Genomic DNA, 14,654 nt, shown 5'->3' with positions numbered 1-14,654 from the left:
AATCTGGTTCTGTTGATTATCTCTAGCTTTTTTGAAACTATCTCCCTTCTTACTTCTATAATATTGAACTCCCCAGATTTGCTTCTTACCTTCCTTACTATATTCTTTGCTGGATTTTTTTTTCTCCAACCACCTAATAATGAACTCTATTCTTGGGCCTTTGCTTTCTCTTTAGAGCAGCACTTCTAAAAGTGGTGTTAATCAGAATACTATCCTAGCAACTGTTAATAGGTGCTCAGGAGGAAAAAATGAAAACAGTGTAAGTAGTATATCCTCTACCTGGAGTTCATAATTGCTACATGCTGTTCTTGGCCAGCCTGTGAGTGCGTGATGTCCACATTGTCCTTCCTCAGCAGCCCTAGGCACTCAGCTCCTGTAGACTCATGTCTTATGTTCTTTTTGTAGGCAATCCATTTCATATTTGGTCTTCCTTTTTTTCCATCGCCTATTTTTCTCAGCATTATGGTCTTTTCCAAGGCACCCTGCCTTCTCATGATGTGCCCAAGTAGGACTGCTTTAAAGTTTTGTTGTTTTTGCCACCAGTGATGTTTCAGGCTTAATTTGCTCTACTTGTTTGTCTTTCTAGCAGTCTAGGGTTTCTGTAAAGCTCTCCTTTAACACCGTATTTCAAATCAATCAATTTTTTTCCTATCAGCCTTCTTCAGTGTCCAACTTTTGTATCCATACATAGTAATTGGGAATACGAGAGTGTGGATGATCTTAACCTTGGTCTCTAATAACACTTTTGCTCTTGATGATCTTTCCTGATTCTTCCATTGCTACCCCTGTAAGTCTCAGCCTTCTCTTGATTTCTTGGCTTCAGTCTCCTTTTGAATCAGTGAATGAACCAGGGTAAGCAAAATTTTTAACAATTTCAGTGTCTTCATTATCTGTGTTAAATTTGTGTATTTCTGCCTTAGTCATGATTTTTATCTTCTTGATGTTCAAATACAGGCCTGCTTTGGCACTTTCTGCTTTCACTTCCATCATAAATTGTTATAAAGTCTCTAAGAAATCTCCCTGGCTGGTATGGCTCACTGGATTGAGCACTGGCCTGTGAACCAAAGGGTTGCTGGTTTGATTCCTGGTCAGGGCTCATGCCTGGGTTGCAGGCCAGGTCCCCAGTAAGGGGTGTGCAAAAGGCAACCACACATTAATGTTCCTCTCCCTCTCTTCCTCCCTCCCTTCCCTTCTGTCTAAATATAAATCAATAAAATCTTTTAAAAATTCTTTTAAAAAATGGTTAAAATGGTAAATTAAAAAGAAAAGAAACCTATTAGTAAAGAAGCCTATTTAATTTTGTTTAAACTGGTCTCAGTTAATTTGATCACAGATTTCTATTTTGACAGCCTATTTGTTATCATGGTAGAGAAGGATATAGCAAAGCACATAGCTGGGAAATGTTTTCCTAGGTATCTTAACTACTTTTGTTTAGCTAATATTGTATGCGGCTAGCTTACAAATCTATTATCTCTTATTTATCAATCAGTTACATATTTTGAGCTAGTTATAGTATTTTTGTTGTAGTACTTGTGAATGTTTGTTCCTGGGGTTAATGAGGAGACTCTGAACAGCTAATGGGAAGGGTAGTCTTGGTCTAGATGAGTTATAGATGAAATTTGTCCTTCAGAGGTGTTTCCTTTATTGCTGCTACTCCCTTGATGTGAGGGGGACCCCCCTAAAACCCAGAATTTATTTATAAAAAACAGTGTATTTATTCTTACATATTTAAACTTCAGTCACCTTCAGAGTATTCTCCATTTAATGCAATAAACCCATCAAGTCATTTTTTTTCACTGTTCAAAACCGTTTTTAAACATATTCTAAAGAGTTTGGAGTATTTGGGGCTTGATGTTAAGTGACTTGTTCTTAGGTCAGACCTGACCTCTGCTGATCATCACCCCCCTTTTCTCATCTTTCAAAAAGAAGGAGGAGGAGGCCTGCCCTACCCTCTAAGAGAACACCAAACCTAGATCATCTGAAAGTCACTCCATCTTGGCCTTGCCTGGATTGGACCTTGGCTAGCAAGCTATAGGACCTCCACCCAGATTCCAGGAAACTATAAGAGTCACAAAAATTTTTCCAGCTGACTTCACAGGAATCCTTATCTTCCCTGGAGAGCAGCCTCAGATGAAATATAAGACTAAATTACTCCCTTTTCTGATAGTGAGAGTCTGGTAGTAAGATTTTAGGAGCAGCTGCCCAAAATGCACTGGAAGCTAGAAAGGGAACCTGGGTTATGTTTCTAACTCTACTACTAAAATTACTGTGTGACCTTAGGGAAATTACCTGAGTTCTCTGGGCCTCAATGTCCTCACTAAGAAAATAAAGGGGTAAATAAGACCCCTTCCAGACCTAAAATTTCACCATTCCCTTCTGCACTTACTGTCCCAAATGAATGGAAGGTCTGTATGAGGTAAGACCCCCCACAAATTGAAATTTATTTATAAAAAAATTGTGTATTTATTCTTACATGCTTAAACATCAGTCACTTTCAAAGTACCATCCATTTGATGCAATACACCTATTGGGACGTTTTCTCCACTACTCAATAAAGTTTTTTAACTAATTGATTTTGATGCCTCTTAGTGCTTCTGGTGTTTTTTGTTTCACCATTTCCACATTGGCAAAACAGTTCCCTTTGAACACTTTTTTCATCTGGGGAAACAGGAAAAAGTTGCTCCTGGTGAGACTGAGTAAATAGGGAGGGTGGAGCATGGGGATCATGCCATTTTTGGTCAAAAACTCCTGAACACTCAGTCAGCACAGTGTGGACAGGTGCCTTTGTATATCCCATCATGAAATGGGCAAATGTGTTGAAAGAGTCTTAAAAAAAAATTCACTGAAGCCAAATGCAACCTCTCACAACAAGGCCAGCTAATACACTGTTACAGATGGGTTCCTAAAACACTCACCTAGTGGGGGAAGCCTGTACTACAAGGGACCCTCCAGAAGGTAACTTAGTAGTGGGGAGTGGTTCTACCTTGTTTGGTTGATAAAAAACATTTCAAGCTTTGAAGGCTGCAAGTTAGGTTAGAATTCCAGCTCAGTTTATGGCTATGTGACTTGGGGCAAGTTATTTAACCACTTTGGGCCCATTTTCTCATCTGTAAAATAGGGATCATAGTACCTACCTAGGTACTGTACAGATCTGCGATCACCTGATTTTTTGCCTTTCCCCTAAAGGTTTATAGCCTAAAGGGATGTATTTGTTGGTTAGGGGTACCACACAAAATACCATACAAAAGACTGGGTGGCTAAAAACAACAGAAATTTATATTCTTACAATTCTGGAGTCTAGAAGTCCAAGGTTGAAGTGTCAGCAGGTTGGTATCTTCTGAGGCCTGTCTCCTTGGCTTGCAGATGGCCATACCCTTGCAGCTTGGTCAGCACATGGTTATCCATCTGTGCATACAAATCCCTAGTGTGTCTTCCTTTTTTAATTTATTTTTTATTTTAATTATTTATTGATTTTTAGAGAAAGAAAGATAGGAAGGAAGAAAGAAGGAATACAGAAAGGAAGAAAGATCAATTTGTTGTTCCACTTATTTATGCATTTATTGGTTGATTCTTGTGCGTGCCCTGACCTGGGATCAAACCCACAACATTGGAGTATCAGGATGACACTCTTACCAACAGAGCTACTTGGCCAGGGCCCTTTCCTCTTTTTTTAAGGACACCGGTTGTATTGGAATAGGGCACACTCTAATGGCCTCATTTCAATGTAATTAGACTTTATTTCTTAAAGACTTTATTTCTAAATAGGTTACATTGTGAAGTTCTAGGGTTTGAGGCTTCAATATATGGATTCCGGAGGAACATAATTCTGCCCATAACAAGGGAAATTCATGACATACACACTGTTTTTTCATTCCTTTTTCTGTCAGAAAGGCCTTTTCTTCTGTTTCCTAGATGTAGGACATTTTTCTTATTCTAACTTGAATTTTAGCTACCTGTATATTATACTAAAGCTATGTGGTCTAGGTGGGCCAGATCAAGCTCTTGATAAATAAAAGGAGCTGTTAGAATGTAGGAAAAGTCCTTCCCAAAATTTTTGCTTTATTACAAATACAAAAATCAGTTTTGAGGTTTGAAGCTAAACAGTAAGTGACCTCTTTTCGCTTTAACATTCATAATCTCCCCTGAGGCAGTATATACTTTTAGATGCATAGGAAAAAGGTCATGTGCTGGAAAAGAGGATGAGAAGCATAGTGCTTTTTAAAAAAAGATCCTGTGTGTGTGTGTTTGTATATGTATGTGTGTGCGCATGTTTTAGTGTATGTATACAACACTCATACATGTACCAAATACATATATTTAAAGACCCTGGCACATTGTAGATATTAATTACTATGGGCTCAGTCTTGGCTCCACCATTTAGTTTATGTATAACCTTGGGCGAATTAACTTCTCCATGCTGCAGTTTGCTCATCTGCAAAATGAAGACAATAATAGTTCTTTCTTACTTTCCTGAAGTTTAAATGAATAAATTCATTAAAATGCCCAGAACAATGCCTACCACATAGTAAAAAAAAAAAAATGTTCAGTAAGTGTTGTTAGCCATTATTATTCTACAGCTAATTCCTTATTTCTGTCTTCTCTTCAGAATGAGACTCTATCTGTGTTTTGGCCCAAGATCCAGTCCCAGCTACAGCCTCCCTGCTTCACCCTTTGCTCCTGTTTGTCCAACTTTTTTTTTTTTTCCCCATTTCCTGATCCATTTTAGGTTAGCCTTAGTTAACTCCTCCCATACTTGTCTTAGCTGACTCCCTCAAGCCTGGCTGTTACTCTGTAATTTGAGGATCATCCTTCTACAATTCTTCTAATATACTGTGCATTATGATTCCTGCCCTTGTCTCTCCCACACCTGTCATATAACCTGGCCAAACTCTAGCTTTAACTGCTACCTCAAATTATTCATAAATCGTACAAAACTCATATCTCCTCTCCAAACTATATCCCTTTCCTACCTTCTTGGTCCCTATAAATAATGCTCATGCAACCATTATTAAGACTGAGGTTAGACATTTTGGTTTCATCTTTGGTTTCCTGATGATCTCATATTTAGTAATCCAACATGCAGTTGAGAAATTGATTGAATTGGGGAAAAATCACTGGTGGCAGAATAGAGAGCATTGATTGGAAGGAGAGCAGGAGCTTCCCAACTGGTCGCCTGGTCCTGGTCAGTATTTCTTTCAGTCTGTTCTCCCCTTAAGCAAATCTGAAATTCATCAAACCTTACTTTCAAAGTGGCTGCATCATTCACTGCATCAAGCCAGAATTCTAGCTACCTTTGTCTCCTACTATCTCCTGACCCAAACTGTGTTCCAGACAGTTTGTTTTGCTTAATTTTATCAACCCACTGCTTTTCATGTCATGTTAATTCCTGATTCTGTACTTTTGTTCCTGCCATTTGACTCATAGCCCCTTATCTCTTTCCTGTGTGTCTTTTCTACCAATTTTGCTACCAAGAGATTGTACTAATCTTTAGCATCTGATCTATGCCCACCATAAAGCTCCCTGGGACTTCTGACCTGGAACATGCCTTTCCTTCTTTGTGCACAATTTATACTTATTGTTTGAGTGACACTAAGTAATTTTGTTCTTCATTTTTTACTAACAGCAACTTATATACTAACCTATTGTCTTCTTGACTCAATTTTAAGTTCCTTGAGGGAAGACCATACTTAAAAATATTTGCTCTGAGTTCTTCATAGTCTTCAGTGCTGATGCAGCATTATGGGTTACTGGATTAGGGTGGGCACTAATCCAGTGTTTTGAATCCTTAATAAGAAAATTTGGACACTGATACACAAAGACGCACAGGGAAGAAGGCCATGTAAAGGTGGAGGCCTTGATTGGAGTGATATATCTGCAAGCTGATGGATTGCCAGCAACCCCTAGAAGCTAAGAAAGAGGCAAAGAAGGGCCCTCCCCTGAGGACTTCAAGAGAGAGAACATGGCCCTAAAGACAACATAATTTTGGACTAATAGCCCCCGGAATTGTGAGAGAATAAAGTTCAGTTGTTTTAAGATACCAGGTTTGTGATACTTTGTTTCAGTGGCCCGAGGAAACTAATAGAAGATTCAATAGAAACTCCAGCAGACTTCTTATTTTTGGTGGAAACTGACAAGCTGATTCTAAAATATATATGGAAATGTCAGTAACTTAGGATAGCCAAATTTACAAAAAGAGAAGAAAGTTGGACGATTTATATTCTCTGATTTCGACTTAATATAAAGATGTAGGAATCAGGACAGTTGGCATTGATGAAAAAGTAAGCATATAAATTATTGCAGAATAGAGTGCAGAAATAGTCCCACATACATATGGTCACTTCATTTTTGACAAAGATGCCAAACCAGTTTAACAGGGAAAGGAAAGTCTTTTCAACAAAAAAATGTTTAAACAGAACCTTGCTTTCCCTCTCCCACAATCCCTGTTGCCCTTTCTTTCCAACCTGGGCCCAGCATAATGGCTCCCACAAAGAAGAGTGACGAGGAGAAGAAGGGCCATTCTGCTGTTACCAAAGTAGTGACGAGAGAGTACACCATCAACATCCACAAGCACGTCCATGGAGTGGGTTTTAAGAAATGTACTCCTCAGGCACTCAAAGAGATCTGGAAATTTTCCATGAAGGAGATGGGAACTCAAGATGTGTGCATTGACACCAGGCTCAACAAAGCCATCTGGGCCAAAGGAATAAGGAATGTCACATACTGTATCCGGGTGCAGTTGTCCAGAAAATGTAATAAGGATGAAGATTCACCAAACTCTATACGTTGGTCATCAATATACCTGCCACCACTTTCAAATATCTACAAGCAGTTAATGTGGATGAGAACTAATGCTGATTGTCAAATAACATTATAAAACTTACAAAAAAATTTTTTTGAAAGAACTGGGTATCTATTTTTTTTTTTATTCCTCACATGAGGACATTTTTATTGCTTTTTTGGAGAGAGAGGAAGGGAATGAGAGAGAGAAACATTGATATGAGAAAGAAACATCAATTGGTTGCCTTCTCATATGTGTGTGCCCCGACCGGGATCAAACCTACAACCTGGGTGTGTACCCTGACTGGAAATTGAACCTATGACCCTTCTGTCTATGTGACTGTGCTCTAACCAACTGAGCCACACTGGCCAGGATATGTTTATTGATTTGATGAGAGAGAGAGAGAGAGAAAGAGAGAGAGAGAGAGAGAGAGAGAGATGTTGATCCATTGCCTCTGGTACATACCTTGATTGGGGATTGAACCCACATCCTAGGTATGTGCTCTGACTGGGAATCAAATCTGCAACCTTTTGGTGTGTGGGATGACACTCCAACCAACTTAACCACCCAGCCAGTGCTGACTGGATATCCTTATGGGGGAAAAAAGGAACAATAACTGCTACCTTGCAGAATATACAAAATTAACTTGAAATGAATCATGAACCTAAATGTAAAAGATGACACTATAAATATTCTAGAAGAAAACACAGGAGAAAATTTGTGCCTTTAGGATAGGCATGGAATTTTTTTGAGGGTACAAAAAGCATGAATGATAAAAAAATGATGAATCAGACTATCAAAATTAAAAACTTTGCTCCTCAAAAGTCATTATTTATTTTTTAAAGCAAGACATAGATTGGAAGAAATATTTATAATACATATATCTGAGAAGAATTTTTACCAGAATATACAGGGTGGGGCAAAAGTAGGTTTACAGTTGTAGGTATGCAAAAGTTTATTCTTGTATTATTATTAATTATTATGTTATTTTTCCATATGAACAACCTACTTTTGCCCCATCCTGTATATAAACCTCTTACAACTCAATAATAAGACAGCCCAGTTTTTTAAATGAGTGAAAGATTTGAACAGACATTTTACCAAAGATTTATGAATTGCAAATAAGCTCATGAAAAGATGCTCAATATCATTAGTCATTATGAAAATGCAAATTAAAGCCACCATGAGACACCACAACACAACTACTAAAATGACTAACATTAAAAAGATTGACAGTATTAAGTATTAGTATGGGTGTGGAGCAACTACAGCTCTCAGATACTGCTGTGGGAGTATAAAATGATACATCACTCACTTTAGAAAACTGCTTAGTATTTTTGTATAAAGTTAATTATATACCCACCGTATGACCCAGCCATTTCACATGTTGGTAGTATTACCCTAGAGAAGTAAGAACATGACCACATGAGACTTATACACAAATATCCATAGTAGCTATAGAGACACATGCGTACACACACACACACACACACACACACACACACACACACCACCCCCGCCGCCACCCCTCCCCCCCACAAACAAATGAGGTCCTTGGAAAAACTCTAATTTCCATCAGCATGTGAATGGATAAATAAAATGTGATAAATCCAGAATATTACTGGATACAACAGAGTATTTCTCAACAATCAAAAGGATTGAATTACTGATATGCTCAACAACATAAGTGAATCTCAAAATCATTATTCTGAATGGAAGAAGCCCGACATAAAGAATACATATTTATGATTTCATTTATTTAATATTCTAGAAAAATTAAACTAATCTATAATGATAGAAAACAGAAGAGTTGTGCCTGAGGCCAGAGGTAAGGGAGGGATGAAAAAGGGACAAGAGGAAATAAGGAGAGGGTGGTGACAGGGGGCAGAAAGTTTAAATAAAATGTGTTATATTGTGATTGTAGTGGTGGTTACACAGAGATTTGAAGCTATCAAAATCAACAAATTGTTTAAATAAAACAGTCTACTGAATGTAAATTATACTTCAATGAAAGTTGATTAAAAAAAAAATTAACACATGGCAATGAAAGTGGGGGGAGGCAGAGCCAATCAATACTTCCTATTGCCCTTACCATAGCTCACAAATCTTTTCTCTCAGTATGACTTTAGCCTTGCAGTCCAACATCCAATATTATTCTCCCTTTCGCTCCCTCCAGTCCACATATGAACTTTTAGATCCTCAAACTCTCCTGCTTTCCCCTATTCAGTGCTTCTGAAACATAGCATGCCCTGCATTTGGAACCCTTTTATATCTCCCAAGCTTCTTATTGCTCCAAACCTCTCACTCATTCTTTACCTCACTAAAGCCTAATCTTTTTAAAGGACTCAACTAAAACTTTCCTTCTCAAGAATGTCTCCTACAAAACCTTAAACTAGGTTAGGTCCTCCTCTGTATTGCCTGCCCAGTTGTAAGCTCCATATCACGTATACTGTTATCTGTCTCTCATTTGCTGCTGTATCCACAATATGTAGCACAGGAACTGACCCAAAGTAGGAACTCAAATGTATCTGATTAATGAGGAAATGAAACTGATGTTAAGGATGGCAGCACTGGTTATATAAACATTGAGTGAGAGAGAGACAGATTAGAGAAAATATGTGTTATTGAAGCTAAGGGAGAAAAATTTAAAGAATCAGGCACAGGAGAAACAATCCCACACATGAGGCAACTGATCAAAAGTTGTGAAGCAACTTGTTCCAAGAAGGAGTTATTTGGCCAGAGAAAAGTAAGACAAAGTTAGATAAAGTTAATTAGGAATCAGAAAGAGAACCTCGAAGCACTATGAGAAAAATCATTGCACAGTGCCTGCATGCCTATCCTGTGCCTAGAGTGAAGCTCAGACTTTAAGTCAAAGGAAATGTTAATTCTCTCCCAAGGAAGAACTTAAAATGAAGAAAAACTTAGGTCTTCATCCACAAAAAAGTAGTTCTGCTTGCTTAATGAAGTCACAGTTCAAAAAGTACTCCCTGTCACTTTAGAGGACAGATAGACCATGCCATACTCCAGTTGTTTTTTTTCCTTCATCAAGTGGGTTTAAGGAAGCTCCCTGGATGTACTTTTACCCTTTCTCTGCATAACTAAAGCCATCATTTTTCAAGAATCAGTTCATTTTATGAGCTCCATGGAACCTCCTGAGATTACTCTGTTCCTTATGGGAGCAAAAGAAAGTAGAGAAATATAAAAAAGCAAGAAAGGAAGACATAAAGGAAAAGTGGGGTCATGTTTCTAAGATCTTTTTAGTACAGAGTACAGAAAGTGCTCAATCTGTTTTTGACAATTTAATTAATATATTTGGGTTTTAAGATCACAATACAACTCTGTCCACCGTCTTGGAGCCTGTGGAGGCCTGCTAGGAACAGGACTTGTATAACAACAAATATGTCTGGAAGACTGTGGTCCAAGGACATTTTTGCTGGCTATGAGCAGGGTCTCCCAAACCAGGGAATGCACAGCTCTTATGCTTGAAATGAAACTGAATTCTGTCTAGGCAAGAGATGTGCTTATGTGTACAAAGCAAAGATTGACACAGTGACTCCTGATGGCAAACTAAACAAAACCAAAGTAATAAAGGTAACCCATACCCATGGGAACAATGGAATTGTTTGTGTTAAATTCCAAAGCAACCTTTCTGCTAAGGCCATTGGATACAGAACCTGTATAATGCTGTGCCCTTCACAGATTTACTTAATGAAAAGTAAATAAATAAAAGTGGATTTAAAAAAATAATATGGGACCAAATTTCTTCAAGATCAATTGTATCAATGCATCCAGGAAAGAAAGAAACCAACATTATTAATGCCAAACTCTGTACTGGACAAGATTTTATTTTATGAAAGTGAAAAATGAATTTTATTTCATGAATCCTTATATTATGGATGAAGAAACAGGCTTAAGAGAGGTAAGAGAATGACAGAATTCTAAACTCAGATCTGTTTGATTCTAAAAGCCCTTGCTCTTTCCAGTAAATTTTATTTACCACACAGTATTTAACATATATACCTGTATTTTAAAAAACAAAATAATTATATATTTTTATATAAAAGTGGTTATTTCATCAACAAATCAAATAACTTTAATATTCACTATGCTATTAGTTTCCTAAGGTTTTTGTAACAAACTGGGTGGCTTAAAACAACAAATTTATTATCTCACAGTTTTAGAGATTAGAAGTCCAAAATTAAGATGTTTTCAGGGTCAAACTCCTACTGGGGTTTTTAGCTTCTGACAATCTCTAGTGTTCCTTGGTTTATGGCAGCGTAACTCCAGTCTCTGTCTTCATCTTCCATGGCTGTCTTCCCAATATGTCCTTGTGTCTTTGTCTGTGCATGGTGTTATCTTCCCTACCTACCCTTTATGTAGCATTCTATTTTCTTATAAGGATACCAGTCATATTGGAATACGACCTACCCTAATTCAGTATAACTTTATATTAACTTGATTACATCATCAATGATTCTATTTCAAGTAAGGACACATTCATAGGCACTGGGGGGTTAGGATTTCAATATATCTTTATGGGGACACAATTCAACCTGTAATAATTCTATAAATGAACATGGAGTGATTAGAATCTTAATATGGACTGTTCTAATCCATGAATATGGTATATCTGTTTTTAGGTCTTCTTTAAATTCTTGCAACAACATTTTATAATTTTCAGGGTTTAGGACTTGCATATATTTCATTATATTTAGTCCTGAGTATACTTCATGTATCTGATGTTACAAGAAATGGAGTTTTATTTTTACTTCCATTTTCATCTTGTTCTTTGCAGCTGTTTAGAAATGCTACTAATTTTTGTGTATTGATCATTTCCCTGAAGTAGAACTAATTAATTCTAAGACTAATAGAATCTAAGAAATTCTAAGGAATCTACAAAAAAAGCCACTAAAACACTTTACTAATAGCTTTTTAAAATATATGTGTATGTATATACATAAATATGTATATGTGTATATGCATACTTTTAAAATATATACATATATATTTTCTTCACACAATTATGTCAACTGCAAAATAAAGACAGTTTTTTCCTCCCTTTCCAATTGGATGCTTTTTATTTTATTTTTCCTTGTCTTATTGTACTGGCCAGGTGAAGTTGGATATCTTGCAGAAAAGCATTTGTCATATTTAATACCTGTTTATGATTTTTTTAAAAACCCTCAGCAAAATAAGACTAGAAGGAAACTTCATCAAATTCATAAGGGGTAGCTACCAAAACTCCTCAGCTAACATTCTTTTTTTATATTTTATTGTTTATGCTATTACAGTTGTCCCAAATTTTCCCCTTTTGTCCCCCCTCCACCTAGCCCCTCTCACATTACTTCAGGAAATCTTCACACCATGATCCATGTCCATGGTCCTGCATATATGTTCCTTGGCTACTCTGTTCCCTATGCTGTACTTTACATCCCCGTGACTATTCTGTAACTAACAATTTGTACTTCTTAATCCATTCACCTTTTTCAACCATCCCACATGCCCCCTCCCATCAGGCAACCATCAAAACGTTCTCTGTATCTATGATTCTGTTTCTGTTCTACTTATTTGCTTAGTTTGTTTTTTAAGATTCAATTGTTGATAGGTATGTATTTATTGCCATTTTATTGTTCATATTTTTGATCTTCAAGAAGACCGTTTAACATTTCATGTATTCTGATTTGGTGGTGAAAAACACCTTTAGCTTTTTCTTGTCTAGGAAGCACTTTATCTGTCCTTTGATTCTAAATGATAGCTTTGCTGCTCAGAGAAATCTTGCTTTTCATCTCTGAATATTTCTTGCCAATCCCTCCTAGACTGCAAAATTTCTTTTGAGAAATCAGCTGACTGTCCTATTGGGACCCCTTTGTAGATAACTAATTGCTTTCCTTTTGGTGCTTTTAAGATTCTCTATATTTAACCTTTGTCATTTTAATTATGATGTGTCTTGGTGCGGATCTCTTTGGGTCCATCTTGTTTTGGGACTCTGTGTGCTTCCTGGACTTGTATGTCTATTTCCTTCACCAAGTTAGGGAAGTTTTCTTTCATTATTTTTTCAAATAGGTTTCCGATTTCTTGCTGTTTCTCTTCTCCGTCCAGTACTTCTTTGATGCGAATATCGGTATGCTTGAAGTTGTCCCAGAGGTTCCTTACACTATCCTTGTTTTTTGGATTATTTTTTCCTCTTGCTTTCCTGATTGGTTGTTTTTTGCTTTCTTATTTTCCAAGTTGCTGATTTGATTCTCAGCTTCGTTCACTCTACTATTGATTCCCTGTTGATTGTTCTTTATTTCAATTAGTGTGTCCTTCATTTCTGACTATCTTTTTTATGCTGTTGAGGTCCTCACTAAATTCCATGAGCATCCTTCTAAACAGTGTTTTGAATTCTGCATCTGATAGATAGCTTTTCTCCATTTTGTTTAGCTCCTTTCTAGGATATTGATCTCTTCTTTCATTTGGGCCATGTTTCTTTGTCTCCTCATTTTAGTAGCTTCCCTGTGTTTATTTCTATGTATTAGGTAGACTACCATTTCCCAGGCTTGATAGAATGACTTAATGTAATAATTGTCCTATAGGCCATTGGCATAGCCTCCCCTGTTACCCAAGCTGGGTACTCAAGGTGCATCCACTATGTGGGCTGTGAATACCCTTCTCTTATACTTGAGCTTTGATTGCTGTTGGCACGTCTAAGGTCAGCCACTGCCTGTGTTCTGTCTGGGGTCACACAGGATTACCTAAAAAGTGATCTATAGATGGTTGTTACTTGTGCTGGGCTTGGAGGTGCCCAGGAGAGGCCATGCTGTGAACCAAGGCCAGCTATTGCTAGTGCCAGGCCCGGGGCCACTTAGCAAGAGATATAGGGCTTGCTGAAGCCAAATGCTGTATGTTTGAGAGAAATTAAGAAAATCTGAAGCATCGGCCAAGACAAGCTATTCATATGGAAAAGGCACTAGAAACAGTTTGCGTAGGCCTGAAAGCTGAGTGGCATAGGTCCTCTGGAAATCACAGTGTGGGGCAAACAGTGTGAACCAGCTTGGTGGAGTCTCAGATATGGTGCCCGCCTGTTGGCTCTGTGTCTCTAAAGGGAGAGGGCCCAGAAAAGGAACAATGGCCTCTGCCAGCAGTTTTGTCTGGGAGAAAGCTGCTTCCCAGCTCTTGCTCTGATGCCAGACACTTTAGTTCCTCTCCATATGTCTCTGAACCCTTTCAATCTGTTGCCCCAGTGTTGGAGCGCAGAGGGAATGAGTCTGAGTAAGTCTCTGAGTGGGTCCTTTAAGAGGAACTGCCTGGGATTCCAGCAGTTTCTGTCTTCCACAGTCTCAATCCCTGCTGGTTTTAACAGCCAGAAGTTATGGAGACTCATCATCCGGGCACCAGAACTCAGGATGGGGGGCCTGCTGTGGGACTGGGACTGCTGGCTGCTGAGATATCCCTCCCAGTTTTTATCTGCCACATGTAGGTGTGGGACTATACCATTCCATGTCACTGCCCCTCCTATCAGTCTCAATGTGGTTTCTTCTTTAATTCTGTGGTTGTAGGACTTCCATTTGTTCCATTTCTCATGGTTCCGAATGCTGGTTGTTCTATAGTTTAGTTGTATTTTTAATGTGGTTGTGCGAGGTGGTGAGCCCTGTTTACCTACACTGCCATCTTGTCCACTAACATTATTTTTAATGGTGAAAGACTAAGTCGTTTCTCCTAATATCAGAAACATCAGAGGGTTTTAAGCAAAGGAGTTACTTGATCAAACTGAGCTTAAAACATTACTCTGGCTGTAGAATAGAAAGATGATTGGAACAAAGAAAAAGTTGATGTAGGAAAATAATTATTTATAAGGTTTTTATTAAAAACATTTTAATAGTGCTGATGAAAGATT

The 14,654-nt window shown here is 37.8% G+C and overlaps 1 protein-coding gene and 2 pseudogenes across 2 annotated transcripts in view; all 3 read left to right on the top strand.

Moving 5' to 3' along the window:
- The window catches only part of GOLM2 (golgi membrane protein 2), a 104,212-nt gene that overhangs the window by 2,325 nt on the left and 87,233 nt on the right, over window positions 1–14,654 (top strand). The gene's annotated exons all lie outside the window — the stretch shown is intronic.
- On the top strand, window positions 6,169–7,209 carry LOC129064285 (60S ribosomal protein L31-like; annotated as a pseudogene).
- Window positions 10,178–10,686, top strand: LOC129064286 (60S ribosomal protein L35a-like; annotated as a pseudogene).

The sequence above is a fragment of the Pteronotus mesoamericanus genome, unplaced genomic scaffold (genome assembly GCF_021234165.1).
Source record: "Pteronotus mesoamericanus isolate MK-2021 breed Mesoamerican mustached bat unplaced genomic scaffold, CSHL_Meso_final contig_164, whole genome shotgun sequence".
Taxonomy (NCBI): domain Eukaryota; kingdom Metazoa; phylum Chordata; class Mammalia; order Chiroptera; family Mormoopidae; genus Pteronotus; species Pteronotus mesoamericanus.
The sequence above is the reverse complement of the archived record's forward strand: the minus strand, read 5'-3'. Positions and strand labels throughout refer to the sequence as shown.